Here is a 19,940-nt window from a genome sequence, read left to right on the forward strand (position 1 = left end):
AAATGTCAAGTTTATTTGTTTGTTTTAATAATCCATTAATCTTATGGTAGTTTTTCTTACTTAAGTTAAATGGGGCCTGCACCATTATTATAGCATGTAAAAGCACCACTGTGTACCACAAGAAGCAGAGAATAGGACATATTTTTGAACATAATTGTACGACATGTTGAATAAGACAGTCCTGTTAGGCAGAAACTCAACAAAACCCAGGGACAACTTCCTTCCTTGCACTGTAAAGCCAGTGTTTACATAAATATGTCATTCAACGAGGTTCAAATTGTTTCACTGCTAAAATTGCATTCTGCTTGGTGATGACAACAGCACAAAGTCTTGGCAGCAGCTGTGTCCACTACAGTACTGCGTACGAGTATTGACCAGTACAACGTAATGGTGATAATGGACACTGTGCACCAGATCGATAGAAGGATCAAACAGTAAAAGACCTGCACCACTCAGGTGAACTACTACACACATCACAGCACAAAAAGCTCAAAAAGATAGTTATTTGAAACACATTTTTAAAAGCAACTCTTGACAGCGACTATATTCCTGTGCCTAATAAAGACATGCCATTAAAGGCCTACTGAAACCCACAACTACCGACCACGCAGTCTGATAGTTTATATATCAATGATGAAATCTTAACATTGAAACACATGCCAATACGGCCGGGTTAACTTATAAAGTGCAATTGTAAAATTCCCGCCACACTTCCGGTTGAAAAACTCCTTTGGATATGATTTATGCGCGTGACGTCACAAAATCCACGGAAGTGGTTGGACCCCATCGAACCCGATACAGAAACCTCTTGTTTTCTTCGACAAAATTCCACAGTATTCTGGACATCTGTGTTGGTGAATCTTTTGCAATTTGTTTAATGAACAATGGAGACTGCAAAGAAGAACGTTGTAGGTGGGATCGATCGGTGTATTAGCGGCTAAGTACAATACTTACAGCAACACAACAAGGACTACTTACTACGCCTAGCCGATGCTTGCTGCCAAACCCACGGATGAAGTCCTTCGTCGCGCCGTCGATCGCTGGAACGCAGGTGAGCACGGCTGTTGATGGGAAGATGAGGGCTGGCTGGCGTAGGTGGAGCGCTAATGTTTTTTTCATAGTTCTGTGAGGTCCGGTTGCTAAGTTGCTAAATTAGCCTTAGCGTCGTTAGCAACAGCATTGTTAAGCCTTACCAGGCTGAGAATTTTTAACCGTGTAGTTACATGTACATGGTTTAATAGTATTGTTGATCTTCTGTCTATCCTTCCAGTCAGGGGTTTATTTATTTTGTTTCTATCTTCATTTGAGAACGATGCTATCACGTTAGCTCAGTAGCTAAGTGTGTCACCGATGTATTGTCGTGGAGATAAAAGTCACTTTAAATGTCCATTTCGCGTTCTCGACTCTCATTTTCAAGAGGATATAGTATCCCAGGTGGTTTAAAATACAAATCCGTGATCCACAATAGAAAAAGGAGAGAGTTTGGAATCCAATGAGCCAGCTTGTACCTAAGTTACGGTCAGAGCGAAAAAAGATACGTCCATCACTGCCTCTCCAGTCCTTCACTGTAACGTTCCTCATCTACGAATCTTTCATCCTCGCTCAAGTTAATGGGGTAATCGTCGCTTTGTCGCTCCGAATCTCTCGCTCCCTTGTAAGCAACGGGGAATTGTGAGGAATACTAGCTCCTGTGACGTCACGCTACTTCCGGTACAGGCAAGGCTTTTTTTATCAGCGAGCAAAAGTTGCAAACTTTATCGTCGATTTTCTCTACTAAATCCTTTCAGCAAAAATATGGCAATATCGCGAAATGATCAAGTATGACACACAGAATGGATCTGCTATTCCCGTTTAAATAAAAAAAATTAATTTCAGTAGGCCTTGAAATTAATGCGTATGCTTCTTGCAAGTTCCGTTATAACAGACACATTTTATAATAGAAACAAATAGAAACACTCATAATAATCCAAAATTCTAACTCACAGCGTGCTTGCTCACTCGCAACTATAAAGTATTTGCTAGCTATGATAAAGGTGTGTCTAAAGTAATTCAGAGCTGACACCTTGTGCAAAATAATCAGAACATTCCAACATCATTCCAATATTTTTTGAAGGGTTTAAGGCCAAGGTTCCCAAGTTATAAGAACATTACCATCTCAAAAGTATGCCTTGTTTGTCTTTTATTGCCACAGATGACTTAAAGGGCCCTGGTATTGCTAACACTTTTGGCACCTTTTTCATAGTTGTGAACCTAAAAATGATGTCTACATAAACTCAGTAATTATGAAAAATATGGACAACTTCAAAATAAATGTGTTTTGTTAGACAACTAATGGTAATATAAGGTAGCCGGTGGTGTGTTTGTTATATTTTTTGCTTTGTAAAATGCAACTGCGAGCAAGTTGCAAACAGCCGCATCAAGCCAAATGTGATGCCGAAAATCAGGAGCACCCTTGAAGGGAGAAATAATTAGTCAGACGCTGCGGAAAAATTGAGAAAGAAGAGCAAAAGCAGCGCTAAAAAACTATAAAAAATAATGTAAGTTTTTAGTATTCTATTTTGCGTCCTCTTCTACTGATGTTTTCCTCAAGATGCTTTCGGAAATTCTGAAAGAGCACGAGGAAACACAGGCTATGATGTCTATGAAAGAGCAGGGAAGTCCAGAAATGCTGATTCTTCTATATTTCTTTTTTGCTCATAACGTTAACCATATCAGTTTGGAAGTAATCATGGACCGGGGGTGACAAAGAAAAATGCAATTATGTATTTGTAATAATAGTTTTACATGCCTTTATTCACACTGTGTATGGGGGAAAATGGGCTCCAGTCCTGTCGATGACGCCATACCAAATAGGGGCGTCATTTTAAGTCTGGCAATGGAAAGGAGGTGTTCAAAGTACAGTTACTGTAGTTATCTACCAATTACTCAAAAACTAATTGATATTATAATAAATGACTGCCAGATTCATTTTCAGGAGCAAAAATACATTAAAAAAAACCATGTTAGTGTAATTTGGTCATCTGGACACTATCGATGCTTTAATTACTTTTAAATTAAAAATTGGCGAACGAGCCAGCAGTGGTCTCAGATTGTGTTAGCCTATCATTGTTGCTAATGTTACTGCTCATCTAAAAATGGGATGTTAGCTGTGGCACAAACTTTGGCTTGAACTAAACAATACGATTATAACAAGCTTCTTTTTTAATCTACTTCCTGTAAATCACGTCAGATGAATGCCTGTTTTGTTTCAAACTCGGATGTCTTTTGTGTAATTGTTATAAAGATGGCTTTTTTTAATGCTCCAGACTCACATTATCCTTCTGTTTCTTCTTGGTCTTTGTTGTTTCAACCTCTTTTCAGCAAGGTCAGAGGTGACAAAGGCGACTGTAAAAGGACATTTCACAGGCTCTGCAGTCAAAATCAGTAAAAACACAAAACAGGAAGAAGGCTTTTTTTGTGTGGCGTTTGCAGATTCCTCCAAGACAAAATGAGCTTACCTTTTGAGACGGCTAGAAAAGCAGGATGTGACTTCTGACTGCTCCAAAGGGTTGAAAGGCCACGTGTCCTCTGGTGATGATGACATACTCTCATCATCGTTATCATAATAGATAAGTAGATAGATTTTCTATGGAGGCCAAAATTATTTACACAAATAGTTTAAACATTATTAATTAATACATGTGAAATAATTGATTAAATTGTTCATAAATGAATGATATTGTGAAATATAACCTTAAATAATTATACTGAAACTATTCATTATTTATTTATTTCATAAGCGATTTATATATTTCATGTCCTCTTTAATTATTTAATGGTATGAATTATTTATGTGAAGTATAGTTACTGAATAATACAAATATGCTGCTGAACTGTGAAAACTGGAAATTTTGAATATTTTTCTCACAGCAAACATAATTCATTCATTCATTTTCATTTATTTATTTCAGGCAATGACATAAAATAGTACATTTTATTGGCTGACATGCATGCAATACATTTTTATTATCTTTTTTTTTTTTTTTTTAAATTATCTGACTCTCGGCAGATTGTTTAGTGTCATTATTGATTTTTGGTTGACTGTAGCTTTAGTATTTTTTTTACATGCTAAATAAATGCCCTTTTGGCTGTATGTTAGAATAATATAGATACAAATAATATTAATAATGATGTTACAATGAAAATATAAACGTTGAACGTAAAAATATAACAACAATAAAAAAAGCTATTATTTGCAACTTTTTCTATGTTCATTTCCAAAGCCAAAATACATCATTTCAATACATTTAAAAATCACTTTAACCTAAATTTCAACTGTGTATCATATCTACAGATTATGTTTTTTAAATACTATTTAATTTGTCCTTACAGGTAAACCTGAAATGTTGTGTATGTTTCCAGTTTATTCCTCCTTCCTGCGGGGAAAAAAATCACAGTAATTTTGCAAATGGGATTTCGGAGATAAGATGTAAGGAATAAAAGTAGCTGAGCTGAGTTTACCAAGAAACACTTTGTCACATATTTTCATCTAAAAACAAGTACCTGATGATTGTGACTCACCTTCTGGTGTGCCAAGTGTCTGATGACTTCTTGTGATGCCTGATCTTATTAATAACTTGTCAATTAAAGTGACCAACCGTACTTTTGTACAAGTGCCTTATTAGCTGTTTTAGGTATATAGGTAAGCAGTAAAAAAGTAGAATTTATCTTGATAAGAACTTACAAAAGGGACACTTCCTGCTTAGTCATTGTACTTCTTCTGTCACACCTAGATAGCACACCTTGCCTTCTATAGCGCCCCGAGTGGTGAGGAGGAATTACAACATACACATAGGGAAGCTACAGAAGACCCTATTATGTTTGTTACAAATGATCAAAAAACTAAAACACTACATATAGTTTATTTTTCCGTGTCTATACTGAAATGTTTTGGAATGTTGCCATTTCCCGACAGCATCGAATGCATCTTTATGCATCATAAATGTTGGAATTGTTGGATGTTGACATTTATTAAATGATTTAAGTCAGGGGTGTCCAAAGTGTGGCTTGCAGCCCCTTTTTTTTGTTGGCCCTTGACACATTCTTAAGATAAAATAAACAAATCCAGGGATAGAACACTACACAAAAAACAATTGAACCAGCCCAAACCACCCCCAAAATGGGACCTAAAAATCAAAATGGTTGACGATCTGTGCTTCTTAATGTGTATGGCCTTTGATGATTTCATGATGAACATGTGTGCAAATTTCTATCACAATATGGTAAGTTTTTAAGTTTGCTAAAGCCCTTACAAAAGTTTTAGTTGGTGGAATAAAAATAATATTATTAAAGAAGTAGAAGAAGAAATTAGATATCTCAAGGGAATCAGATTGTATATATTATATACAATCTGACCACTGTGCCGCGGCACACTAGTGTGCCGTGGGATACAGTCTGGTGTGCCGTGAAAATTTTTCATGCAAACAAGTAACTATAGTCTGAAAATGATGTGTTGTTGTTGAGTGTTGGTGCTGTCTACACAGCAAAAAGTCAGTGTTCAAAAACAAAAAAAAATCAATAAAATTAGGGGTATTTTAAAGATTAAGATTAAAGATTAAAGTACCAATGATTGTCACACTTTTATTTGAACTAAGCAAAATTATCTGCCAATAGAACAAGAAAATTCGGCTTGTCAAGACTTTCCGAAACAAGTAAAATTAGCTAACCTCAATGAACCCAAAAATACCTTTAAAATAAGTATATTCTCACTAATAACAAGTGCACTTTTCTTGGTAGAAAAAAAAGAGACCTTTTTGCTCAATATGTTGAAAAATGTGTTAGTGCCATTATCTTGACATAATGATATGCGCTCGGCATCATGATTTTTTTTTCATGCTTGAAGTAAGAAATGATTACTTTAAAAAAGTAGTTTTATACTTGTGAGTGTTGATGACACAGCTTTGCAACAGTTGATATTCTAGTTTCAAGCATGTTTTACTCAATATAGGTCATCAAATCTCAGCAACAAGCTGTAATATCTTACTGAGATCATTTAGGACCAAAACACTTAAAACAAGTAAAACACTCTGACATAAAATCTGCTTAGTGAGAAGAATTATCGTATCAGACAGAAAATAAGCAAATATCACCCTTATTTGAGATATTTAATCTTACTTAGATTTCAGTTTTTGCAGTGTAGAGCTCGGCAGAGTAACCGTGTAATACTCTTCCATATCAGTAGGTGGCAGCCGGTAGCTAATTGCTTTGTATATGTCAGAAACAGCGGGAGGCATTGTGCAGGTAAAAAAAAAGGTGTCTAATGCTTAAACCAAAAATAAACAAAATGTGAGTGCCTCTAAGAAAAGGCATTGAAGCTTAGGGAAGACTATGCAGAACAAACCTGAACTGGCTACAAAGTAAACAAAAACAGAATGCTGGACGACAGCAAAGACTTACTGTGGAGCAAAGACAATGTACATCCGAAGGATAAAAACAACTGAAATATTATTGATTGCTAAAACAAAGTAGATGCGTGAAATATCGCTCAAAGGAGGACATGGAACTGTTACAGGAAAATACCAAAAAAAAGCCACCAAAATAGGAGCGCAAGACAAGAACTAAAACACTACACAGGAAAACAGCAAAAAACTTAAAATAAGTCATGGTGTGATGTGACAGGTGGTGACAGTACACCTACTTTGAGACAAGAGCTATAGTGATGCATGCTTGGTTATGGTTTAAAGCAGGGGTGTCAAACTCATTTTAGATCGGGGGCCACATGGAGAAAAATCTACTCCCAAGTGGGCCGGACTAGTAAAATCACGGCACGATAACTTAAAAATAAAGACAACTTCAGATTGTTTTCTTTGTTTAAAAATAGAACAAGCACATTCTGAAATTGTACAAATTATAATGTTGTTGTTGTTGTTTTTTTTACAATTACCTGTTGCGGTTAATAGTATATATACTTTATTTGTCGTTATTTATATTTTCTGAATAAATGTACATCAATCAACTCATTGGTGTTAATTTTCAATCTATCAAGATTAAAAAACTATATCAAAATCAAATTACAGTACGTTATTTATGTAGCTGGATCATTTTCCTCGACTGATGTACTAAAACATCATGTGGTTTGTTTTGTACATATGTAGCATCATCTACAAAGATACAAAGAATTGCTATTGCGACATCCAGTGGACACATTTAGAACAGCAGTTTCTTTCATTGAAAAATTTCAGGTTAATTTTTATACTTAGCAAATTCATCCCCCGGGCCAGATAAAACCTGTTCGCGGGCCTGATCCGGCCCTCGGGCCGTACCTTTGACACCCCTGGTTTAAAGTAATGTCCAACAATAGCGACAACGACTCTTTGCTGTCAACTGAGTTTCGTTTTTTAATGATTTGTGCTAGTGGTGTGCCTCCGCATTTTTTCAACGCAAAAAATGTGCCTTGGCTCAAAAAAGGTTGAAAAACACTGGTATATAACACCAGGGCCGCCCGCCCCTGCTTATATGTGTAGAACGTTCTTGTGTTTTGCGTGAATAAGCGCATGTAAAATGGCAATTGATGAATGACAGAGCACTTCATAATACATTTTACCACAAACATATTCCTAGCCCCTTCCTGCTCTGTCACCAATAAGAGTATAATGGCAAATTTCCCTCACTGTACCTCTGTCCCCCTTATGTGCTGAGTGTGTGAAGCTGTACTGGGATCTAATCTGGATGACTCCGATATGGAGGAAGCAAATTCAAGTTTTTATTCTGTTAAATTTGTTATTTTCCACAAAAAAAGATTTCCCGTGAATTCATTTAAGCACAACATATGCATCATATTTAATTCAAATGTTAATAAAAAAGTCTAAAAATTGTTTTACCATAATACAAAAATAAAAAAAAAATTGTAATTGGGGTTTCAAAATACAATTTTGCTTACGGCCCCAATTTATTACACTAATTTGCTTTGTTATCTACAGTATAACACAAGGAAAATATGTTTTGTTTAGATATAACTTGCAAATTAGAGTGTTCGCCCTGGGATCGGTAGGTTGTGAGTTCAAACCCCGGCCACGTCATTGATTGATTGATTGAAACTTTTATTAGTAGCTTGCACAGTAAAGTACATATTCCGTACAATTGACCACTAAATGGTAACACCCGAATAAGTTTTTCAACTTGTTTTAGTCGGTTTGCACGTTAATCAATTCATGGTATACCAAAGGCTATAAAAAATGGGACCCATTACCTCCCTGCTTGGCACTCAGCATCAAGGGTTGGAATTGGGGGTTAAATCACCAAAAATGATTCCCGAGCGCGGCCACCGCTACTGCCCACTGCTCCCCTCACCTCCCAGGGGTGATCAAGGGTGATGGGTCAAATGCAGAGAATAATTTCGCCACACCTAGTGTGTGTGTGACAATCATTGGTACTTTAACTTTAATATATTGATCAATTTTGTGTTGATTTTAGCATTGCAATGTACAAAATGTATAAAAGTGGCTTTCATTTTTCTTTATGTAGCCCTCGTTGGAAAAAGTTTGGACACTCCTGATCTAAGTGAATAATGGAGCTGAAACTGAGCCTCTCATGCAATCATCCAATTGCAAGAAATGTTAAATATGACTGAACAATATTTATATTTCCTTGAGCATTTTCTCTTCAATTTCTTGGATAGTATCATTTTGGAAACATTTCAATCAGCTTTTTGTTCCCGACATAAGTCAAAGGTCGCTTACTCGCCCCCAAAGGAGAGCCAGTTGTTCTCGCTTGTCATTCACACTGACGCCAATGCCGAGATTTGTAGGGGTGGGCGACGATTGGATTTCAGAAAATTATGAACATTCCTGCACCGAGCATCGGGTGTGAAGTAACAAATGAAGTAGGCATTCCCGATGTTGGGGAATTATGGAACATGTAACACAGGGGTGTCAAACGTACGGCCCGAGGGCCAGATCAGGCCCGCAAACAGGTTTTATCCGCCCCCCAGGATGAGTTTAAGTATAAAAATGAACCTTGAATTTTTGAATGAAATAAACTGCTGTTCTAAATGTGTCCACTAGATGTCGCAATAGCAATTCTTTGTATCTTTGTAAATGATGCTACATATGTAAAAACAAATAAACCACATGATGTTAGTGCACCAGTTGAGGAAAATGAGCAAACTACATAAATAACATCCTATAATTTGAATTTGATATTATTTTTGTTATCTTCATAGATTGAAAATTAACACCAACGAGTTGACTGATGAACATTATCACATAATTTATGTAGAAAATATAAATAATGACAAATAAAGTATATATACTATTAACTGCAAAAGTTAATTGTAAAGAACAAACAAACCCAACAACATTATCATTTGTACATTTTCAGATTGTGCTTGTTCTATTTTTAAACAAAGAAAACAACCTGAAGTTGTCTTTATTTTTAAGTTATCGTGCCGTGATTTTACCAGTCCGGGCCACTTGGGAGTAAATTTTTCTCCATGTGGCCCCCGATCTAAAATGAGTTTGACACCCCTGGAGTAGGACATTTTTGTTTGTTAAGTGATGGCTTGCAAGTTCTTTGCATGTGTTTCTTAGGATGTGGACATTTTGCTCCACAGCAGGGGTGTTAAACTTACGGCCCGAGGGCCGGATCAGGCCCGCAAACAGGTTTTATCCGGCCCGCGGGATGAGTTTGTTAAGTATAAAAATTAACCTGGAATTTTTGAATGAAAGAAACTGCTGTTCTAAATGTGTCCACTAGATGTCGCAATAGCAATTTTTTGTATCTTTGTAGATGATGCTACATATGTAAAAAAAATAAACCACATGATGTTAGTGCACCAGTTGAGGAAAATGAGCAAACTACATAAATAACATCCTGTAATTTGATTTTGATATTATTTTTGTTATCTTTATAGATTGAAAATTAACACCAATGAGTTGACTGATCATTTATTCAGAAAATATAAATAACGACAAATAAAGTATATATACTGTACTATTAACCGCAACAGTTAATTGTAAAAAAAAACAAAAAAACAAACCCAACAATATTATGATTTGTACATTTTCAGAATGTGCTTTTTCTATTTTTAAACAAAGAAAACAATCTGAAGTTGTCTTTATTTTTAAGTTATTGTGCCGTGATTTTAGCAGTCCGGCCCACTTGGGAGTAGATTTTTCTCCATGTGGCCCCCGATCTAAAATGAGTTTGACACCCCTGATGTAACATATGGCAGTAACGTGTGCAATAAAAAATGCACCCAGAAACATTCAAACTAGCTTGAGTTGTAAGAAAACAGGTATTGCATGTGCCACTAAATGCTAATAACCAGAATGCTCCGGTTAACTACAGTAGGGAATGGAGTCATATGGCCCCATTCCTGGGCGGATCTCCCGTGAGAGGAAAGGGGTTTTGCAATGCAGTCTGCTGAAAATAATGGAAAACGCCACTCTACATAGCAACTGACGCTGTGGTCAAAGTTGGAATTGACACAAAACACATTTAAGATATTCAACACTCAACTGCCATCTGTCGACTAAAAGGGATAGTGCAAACCCCCAATTTTTCACGTTTCACGTGTCAGGTAAACTGTGACAAGTGGGGCCATATGAATTCCCTTCCTACTGTATTCCACTTTTGAACCACCACACACAAAAAGGTGAACATTTGTGGAAACATGCATCTCTATAGTGTTGCCTGTGCTACTATTTACCTCACAAATAAACCACATGGTGGCGCTGTTATTAAACCACATAGTCGGATTGACTTGAAATTTCTGACACAGCTCAATGCGCTCTACAAAACAGCCACTGTAACTTTAAGATGTTTAGTCAAATCTCCATGAAATTTGGTATACACCTTTATGGGCCAGACAAGCACTTGTAGCTCAAATTTGATCAAGATTGGTTTGAAAAACATGGCCGTCATTAAGCAAAACGTCTTTGTAGGGGCACAGGTGGAGCTTATAGTTGCAACTAATTGCCGAAAAGTCATTAGTTTTGTTTAGTTTATTAAGGATCCCCATTAGTCTACACCGCAGTGGAGACTATTCTTCCTGGGGTCCAGGCAAAAAACATCACACAGTCACAAAACAAAAGATTACAATGCAGTATAACATGATCAATAATAACATTTTGTAATACAAAAATAGCAACAACAAAAAACAAAAAAACAATAACTTGGAGATTACATAATAATGTTCATACCAAATATAAAAAAGAGCAATATAAAAATAGATATATATTTTTTGCAAAAATAAAACAAAAGAACCAATGGCCTATAATATGCACATTAGTGTACCAACGACAAGCGATATTCTAAGTGACGAAAAAGTACCATAATAAATCAAATATGACATAAAGTACATAAAAAATCAAGATAATATCAATATAAAAACGATAAATTTAAGCAAAAAACAAGTCAAAAGAAGATAAATGAACCAGTCATAACAATAGATACAATCTAGAATAATCTCTTTCCGCAATACTTCTCCTCTCAATCTATTCTTAGAACCCACTGTGCTGGTGATTGATACCAGATATTGTGGAAGTCGATTCCAGTAAGTGATTGCCCTATACATACCAGGCTTTTTCAAAACATCAGTTTTGGGTTTAAGGTGGGTGAGAGCACCTCTCAGGGCTAGCCTGGTACCGTAGTTGTGACTGTCACTAGCAAGCAACAGCTGAGAATACAGATAAGCGGGTTTATGGTATGTATAGATGTTTTTGAAAAATAGAATCAAACTACAAGCTAGTCTTTCACCAACTCTCATCCATGACAACTCATTATGCATTATCTCAATGCCGGTCCTAAATGAGCAATGGATAGCTAGTCTCGCAGCTCTGTTTTGGGTAAACTGGATTTTATTTAGTTCTTGTTTAGATGCATTAGGCCAGTGGTCCCCAAACTTTTTGTAACTGGGGACCGGTCAACGCTTGAAAATTTGTCCCACGGACCGGGTGGGGGGGATTTTTTTATTTATTTATTTTTCCCCATTAAGAAATACAATCATGTGTGCTTACGGACTGTATCCCTGCAGACTGTATTGATCTATATTGACATACACATACACAATATGTATATATTGTGTTTTTTATGTTGATTTAATTTTAAAAAAAAAATAATAAAAACATTTTTAAATTTCTTGCGCGGCCCGGTACCAATCGGTCCGCGGACCGGTACCGGGCCGCGGCATTAGGCCATATTGCTGGGCAATAGTCGAGATGTGACAGTACAAGGGATTGTATAAGTTGCTTAGTGGTTGTGTTAGTTAAAAAATAGGCACTTCTTCTTATGATTGAAATGCTTCTGCTCATTTTACGTTATTAATCATTTATCTAATGATTATAACACTTTGACAATATGTATTCCAATGCTTTGTGACCACAACCTTTATAGGGCACTACAAATGTTATTTACACACATTAATTAATATATAAAGTATTGTATTTTATTATTAATTATTGCATAATTTCAAGAAATAAACGTAAATAAGATAAAGTAAAATATACAACTATATAGTAAATACAGATAAACACATAATGGAATTATTTTATATGATTCAAATTACAATCAAATCGTATAGCACAGTAAAATAAATGTGTGTACACTAGGAGATTTGAAGGCTGTGTGTGTTTTATAGCACTGTATAACACACTTTAATTAATTTTATTGATATTGACCATTGTGGTGAGCTTTACCCAAAACAGCAGCCAGTGCAGACATCAGCCTGCAGAGCATCGACTGCAACAACAATAACACTGGAAGTGAAACGTAAGCCAACACTACACTGCAAGGCGGTCTAGCTTTCCAGACGTTAGCTTACTTGCACCTGTGGGATTGACATCATCCAGCATGGCCTCACTTCTTTTTACAGTGTATGATTTTTTTTTTTTTTTCAGCTGTGAGGCATATGCTTTCAATTTGTCATGTAAAGTTTAGTTTGGGAGTGCAGCTTTAAAGAGACTTAAATAATGGGAGTAGTGCTGTAGTAGTCAGTAGACAAATAATGGGGCAGGAAGTAACCACCAGACCCAGTAGTAAAATATGTATTTTCTATTTAATGCAGAACAGCAAATCATGTGGATAAACAATCGTATGTTATCATTTAATCATATTTTTGATGTAAATGAGTTATACTTGCTTTTCTACCTTCAGGGTACTCAAAGCGTTTGGACACTATTTCCACATTCACCCATTCACACACTGATAGCGGGAGGCCCTAACCACGACCCATCAGGGGTAAGGGTGAAGTGTCTTGCCCAAGGACACATCGGACGTGACTAGGATGGCGGCCGCTCTACAAACTGCACCACGTCGTTGGTAGAGCGTGCCTTGCCAACTGATAATACCAATAATGTAATTTATTTTAAGTTGGAAATGAAAAATATGCTTCTTACCTACTGCTTAAGCTAAAATACATAATTTATTTCTATAACATCTACATTTGTTACACCTGGGTGGCCTTGTGGTTAGAGTGTCCGCCCTGAGATCGGTAGGTCGTGAGTTCATACCAAATACTATAAAAATGGGACCCATTACCTCCCTGCTTGGCACTCAGCATCAAGGGTTGGAATTGGGGGTTGAATCACCAAAAATGATTCCCGAGCGCGGCCACCGCTACTGCCCACTGCTCCCCTCACCTCCCAGGGGATGATCAAGGGTGATGGGTCAAATGCAGAGAATAATTTCGCCACACCTAGTGTGTGTGTGACAATCATTGATACTTTAACTTGAACTATAATTTGCATATAAATGAATGGCAAAGAAGCAAGAGACGTCCACATGTGACACACTGAGAAACAATCACAGGCATACAGTATTCAATATTGTACTCACGAAACGTGCTGTTACTTGGCAAAGCGTCTTCCTGCTCGAAAATGTTGACTATATTGACTTGTTAGACATTGCTCTCTGCTGGATTCATAGCTGCTGCACTGCTTTTCCCTGCAGATAGCACCATCAAACCACTTTCCATTAAAGTTTAAAAAACAATTATTTACACTTTAAAGCAGTGAAAAAATATGGAAATAGCCGTTGTGCGAATGTCAAACAGCGAACAGGCGGGGAACTACTGTATATATCAGGGGTCACCAACCTTTTTGAAACCAAGAGCTACTTCTTGGGTACTGATTAATGCGAAGGGCTACCAGTTTGATACACACTTAAATAAATTGCCAGAAATAGCCTATTTGCTCAATTTACCTTTAACTCTATGTTATTATTAATAATTAATGATATTTACACTTAATTGAACGGTTTAAAAGAGGAGAAAACACGAAAAAAATGACAATTAAATTTTGAAACATAGTTTATCTTCAATTTCAACTCTTTAAAATTCAAAATTCAACCGAAAAAAAGAAGAGAAAAACTAGCTAATTCAAATGTTTTTGAAAAAATTAAATTTATGGAACATCATTAGTAATTTTTCCTGATTAAGATTCATTTTAGAATTTTGATGACATGTTTTAAATAGGTTAAAATCCAATCTGCACTTTGTTAGAATATATAACAAATTGGACCAAGCTATATTTCTAACAAAGACAAATCATTATTTCTTCTAGATTTTCCAGAACAAAAATTTAAAAAAAAATTCAAAAGACTTTGAAATAAGATTTAAATTTGATTCTACAGATTTTCTAGATTCGCCAGATTAATTTTTTTGAATTTTAATCATAATAAGTTTGAAGAAATATTTCACAAATATTCTTCGTCGAAAAAACAGAAGCTAAAATGAAGAATTAAATTAAAATGTATTCATTATTCTTTACAATAAAAAAAATACATTTACTTGAACATTGATTTAAATTGTCAGGAAAGAAGAGGAAGGAATTTAAAAGGTATATGTGTTTAAAAATCCTAAAATCATTTTTAATGTTGCATTTTTTCTCTAAAATTGTCTTTCTGAAAGTTATAAGAAGCCAAGTAAAAAAATTAATGAAATTATTTAAACAAGTGAAGACCAAGTCTTTAAAACATTTTCTTGGATTTTCAAATTCTATTTGAGTTTTGTCTCTCTTAGAATTAAAATGTCGGGCAAAGCGAGACTAGCTTGCTAGTAAATAAATACAATTAAAAAAATAGAGGCAGCTCACTGGTAAGTGCTGCTATTTGAGCTATTTTTAGAACAGGCCAGCGGGCTACTCATCTGGTCCTTACGGGCTACCTGGTGCCCGCGGGCACCACGTTGGTGACCCCTGGTATATATGTTTTTAATGGGCTTTGGGGCAGTGGAAAACTGACCCAAATGAATTCTGCCTAGCAACAAATGTGTGACATAACAGGGAAAATAAATCACATATACTGCACATTGACAGCTCCATCTAAATAACAGTTGAAAAGTGCCACAGGTGGAGACAGAATGTTTTGTTTTGGAGGCTCCAGGTTGATGCGAGGTGGTCCCAGAGGAGCCACATGTGGAGACAAGAGTCCTGTCAGGACGCTTTGCCTCCCCCCTGCTTAATAATGGATGTTGTTTCCCTGAAATAATGTTCTGCGCTGGTCTAAATGCACATTAGGATGCTTTTAACCTAATGCAGCCGTGCCTCTTGACTCCACACAGTCAACTGATGTGGCTTCACATTATTGTTTAGTTACACTACGCTGTTGGAAGCACTTAACATTCATGGTTCTCTGCTCTTCTCAATAGCTTTAGGTATGCCTAAAAAATAAAGGGAAACTGCACTTTATTTTGGAATTTTGCCCATCATCTACAATTGTTATGCGAGGCAAGAACACACACACGTATGTCTCTTCTGTGCGTTCTAGGTAGTAAAAAACTGCTAGCACAGGGTGGCTAACACTGCAAGTAATAGGGATTGATCTATTCCATCTATAAAACTCTCTAAATAACATTTAAAAAACTTCAAACTGGCACAGTCATGATAACATGTATTATTTACAGTATTTTGGTAACTTTTAAGCATTACCACAACTCTTTAGCTAGGCACGTTGATTTCACAGAGCACATAGCAACGAATGCTACTTCTGTCAACAACAACATCTACCCCTAATCATGACTACTTTGGAACAAGTTATTATATACATGGACGATGAGCTACACAATTTAGAAGCAGATCCAACTATAGTGAATAACTAAACCATCATATAGCAGTAGTGTTAAGTGCCAAACGTTTTGTGGACAAAATAAGAACATAACAAAACAGTCACTTACACTGTCCTCTCTCACTGGGATGCCGACTGATGGGATGGCTGTATCTTTCAGCACAAGACCTGAGCTCCCTGTTTAGATGGTAAATTCAACATACTCTTCACAAACAGGTAACAACTACTGGGAGGAAATAAGCATTTTGCTGTGTCTTTCTAACAATGTTGTAGAGTTGAGAGCGAGTATATCCACTGATTCAGTTGGTCCGTATTTTTAGCAGGTATTGTGTGGGATTTCTTGAGTTTCAAACTCAAAGTTGATTCAGCAGCACTAGGAGTAGCAACTCCAGTAGCAAGCATTAGCATTCTGGATAGCCTGAGCTGCTGTGAGCAGGGCCCTGTGTCACTATGTTAGAAAAAGTAGTTCCTCAGTGTTAGCTCCTACAAGAACAACCTATAGCTAGGTTAATATGCAGATGATGTCATTAAAATGGAGCGTTTTTTTATAGCGTAATAGTAGAATTAGCTGCCTCATGCTAGCTATTTTTGACTATCTAGAACACAGAAAATACAAAGAAATGTGTGTTCTTGTCTCACTTATGGATTGCGGATGATGGGCAAAATTCCCCCAAAATGTACATTATGTTCTACATTTGGAAAAAACATTCATTTTTGGGTGTGTTTTGTGCAGAAGCAAGGCATCACATCATCACATCATCTTATGTGGCTCGCGAAAGCCTGAAAATAATATGCATCAATAAGTTATGTTTTCCATTGTGACAGAGAATCCCTATACACCATGCAATTGCATATCTTTTTAACTTTAATATGATCTAATAATGCAAAAAATATGATATAATGCTACATTCAAAACACATTTTTTGTTCAAATAAAAGTAAATACTTGATTATCTGCTTCACTTATGACTTCAAAACAAGTTATTCTTTAAATTGTATGCCGTAAAAACGGTACATTGTACTTTGTATATTTTACGGCAAAAACAAAGGCAGCTCAGTTGCCAGAAATTTACTGTGAAAAAAAACAATCGCACAGTTTTCCCATTTACAGTAATATGATGTAAAAAAACACATTTTACAGTAACATTTGGGTGAATGAGCTGCCAGTTTTTTACTGTAAAATCTACAGATTAATTTTCACAATGTCCATTTAAAAAAAATACATATATATTTTACATATGTATATATTGTAATAATTTTTTTTGTGAATGAGCCTTGTATATATATATACTGTATATATATATATATAGTATATATATTCATCCATCCATTTTCTACCGCTTATTCCCTTCGGGGTCGCGGGGGGCGCTGGAGCCTATCTCAGCTACAATCGGGCGGAAGGCGGGGTACACCCTGGACAAGTCGCCACCTCATCGCAGGGCCAACACAGATAGACAGACAACCATTCACACTCACATTCACACACTAGGGACCATTTAGTGTTGCCAATCAACCTATCCCCAGGTGCATGTCTTTGGAGGTGGGAGGAAGCCGGAGTACCCGGAAGGAACCCACGCAGTCACGGGGAGGACATGCAAACTCCACACAGAAAGATCCCGAGGCCGGGATTGAACTCACGACTACTCAGGACCTTCGTATTGTGAGGCAGACGCACTAACCCCTCTTCCACCGTGCTGCCCCAGTATATGTATATATATATGTATATATATACACTACCGTTCAAAAGTTTGGGGTCACCCAAACAATTTTGTGGAATAGCCTTAATTTCTAAGAACAAGAATAGACTGTCGAGTTTCAGATGAAAGTTCTCTTTTTCTGGCCATTTTGGGCGTTTAATTGACCCCACAAATGTGATGCTCCAGAAACTCAATCTGCTCAAAGGAAGGTCAGTTTTGTAGCTTCTGTAACGAGCTAAACTGTTTTCAGATGTGTGAACATGATTGCACAAGGGTTTTCTAATCATCAATTAGCCTTATGAGCCAATGAGCAAACACATTGTACCATTAGAACACTGGAGTGATAGTTGCTGGAAATGGGCCTCTATACACCTATGTAGATATTGCACCAAAAACCAGACATTTGCAGCTAGAATAGTCATTTACCACATTAGCAATGTATAGAATGTATTTCTTTAAAGTTAAGACTAGTTTAAAGTTATCTTCATTGAAAAGTACAGTGCTTTTCCTTCAAAAATAAGGACATTTCAATGTGACCCCAAACTTTTGAACGGTAGTGTATATATATATATATATGACACTCCTGGCATTTTGGTGCATATCCATATAAAGGTGCTTTTAGGACTATTTTTGGACATTTACGTTAATTTCTTATTGAATACGGGAAATGTTTCAATTAAAGCCTATTTAACTGCTAAATAAATACTGATAAACAAAAGTGTTAAAAGTGATAAATAAACACCCTGTTATAATTTGAGAAGTTAGGGTGCGTGGGTTCCCTCCTGGTACTCCGGCTTCCTCCCACCTCCAAAGACATGCACCTGGGGATAGGTTGATTGGCAACACTAAATGGGCCCTAGTGTGTGAATGTGAGTGTGAATGTTGTCTGTCTATCTGTGTTGGCCCTGCGATGAGGTGGCAACTTGTCCAGGGTGTACCCCGCCTTCCGCCCGAATGCAGCTGAGATAGGCTCCAGCAACCCCCGCGACCGACAAGCGGTAGGAAATGGATGGATGGAGGGTAAACACAATGCGAAAATGTAATCACGGGAATGAGGGTTATATTAATATTATTATTGGATTGTTGGACCTTGGCTAAGGTCAGTTATCTTGACTTCTAAATTCGATCTACTTCTTATTTTGTTTGTACCGGTTATGATTGGATTTTGTTCCCTGAGTAGAAACAGCTGATGCTGCACTAAAAGGCTCCTTGTGATCATTTCTCTTCATATTATTCATGTCAGATCATATGACATGCTTGAAATCAAACCATGTCAAGGGAAGCGCTTAGCGACGCAAGCATGTGGGCATGAGTCAACGATGGAGTATTTTCGAGGCAAATTTGATTAATGATATGTAATACTGTTGCTGATGAGATGCCAACTATACAGTAGCTCCAATTATATCTTAAGTTAGTCCATCAGAAGCATTCAGTGTTTGTGGCTGGCCATCAATAATATATACAGTACATTGTCTTTGATAATACAGAAAGGATGTAGAGCTAAACTGCCGCCATTATGATGTGATTTTTATTTATTATTTTGGTGATAATTATTTTAAAAGCCATCACAACAGGAAGGTATTAGGTGCGATGATGACCATAGGACCAGTAAGTTACTGTATGGCCTATGGAGTAATGGTCAAAATGCCTGGGAGGACATGCTGGCATAATAGCGAATACAAATCCTGCATGTCAGATTTGTGTTATCTTTTTCTTGTTGTATTACTACCCATGCCATTTCATTTTAGTCTTTGTTTTTATTTTAGTAATATTTTTAGAATGTGTTGTTTGCCGAAAAGTTGCGTACGAAATTTGTGTAGAGCAGGGGTTCTTAACTTATTTGACCTCGAGCCCAACTTTTCCACCACAGAGGGGCTAAAATTACATCTAACCTAAATACAGTTTAACAGGATAAAGCTTGTCAAATTTAATGAATGCATGTGTCATACTTGCCAACCCTCCCGGTTTTACCGGGAGACTCCCGGTATTCAGCCCCTCTCCCGATAACCTCCCGGCAGAAATTTTCTCCTGACAAACTCCCGGTATTCAGCCGGAGCTGGAGGCCACGCCCCCTCCAGCTCAATGCGGACCTGAGTGGGGACAGCCTGTTCTCACGTCCGCTTTCCCACAATATAAACAGCTTTCCTGCCCAATGACGTCATAACATCTACGGCTTTTAGAGAGTAGAGTGCACAACTGCGCACAC

At 36.8% G+C, this 19,940-nt stretch overlaps 1 protein-coding gene and 1 long non-coding RNA gene across 6 annotated transcripts in view; one reads left to right on the plus strand and one right to left on the minus strand.

The window, feature by feature from the left end:
* Positions 1-4,983, minus strand: part of LOC133658251 (uncharacterized) — a 76,484-nt gene extending 71,501 nt beyond the window's left edge. The window contains exons 1-3 of one of the 2 annotated variants that reach the window (XR_009827430.1): positions 4,561-4,983; positions 3,498-3,567; positions 3,312-3,384 (exon numbers count right to left, since the gene is read on the minus strand). This is a non-coding gene — a long non-coding RNA (uncharacterized LOC133658251). The remainder of the gene's footprint in view (positions 1-3,311; positions 3,385-3,497; positions 3,568-4,560) is intronic. The other variant, XR_009827431.1, reaches the window with a different exon arrangement.
* mcamb (melanoma cell adhesion molecule b) overlaps positions 1-19,940 on the plus strand; it is an 86,391-nt gene that overhangs the window by 11,851 nt on the left and 54,600 nt on the right. The gene's annotated exons all lie outside the window — the stretch shown is intronic.

This window comes from Entelurus aequoreus, linkage group LG10, assembly GCF_033978785.1.
Source record: "Entelurus aequoreus isolate RoL-2023_Sb linkage group LG10, RoL_Eaeq_v1.1, whole genome shotgun sequence".
Taxonomy (NCBI): Eukaryota; Metazoa; Chordata; class Actinopteri; order Syngnathiformes; family Syngnathidae; genus Entelurus; species Entelurus aequoreus.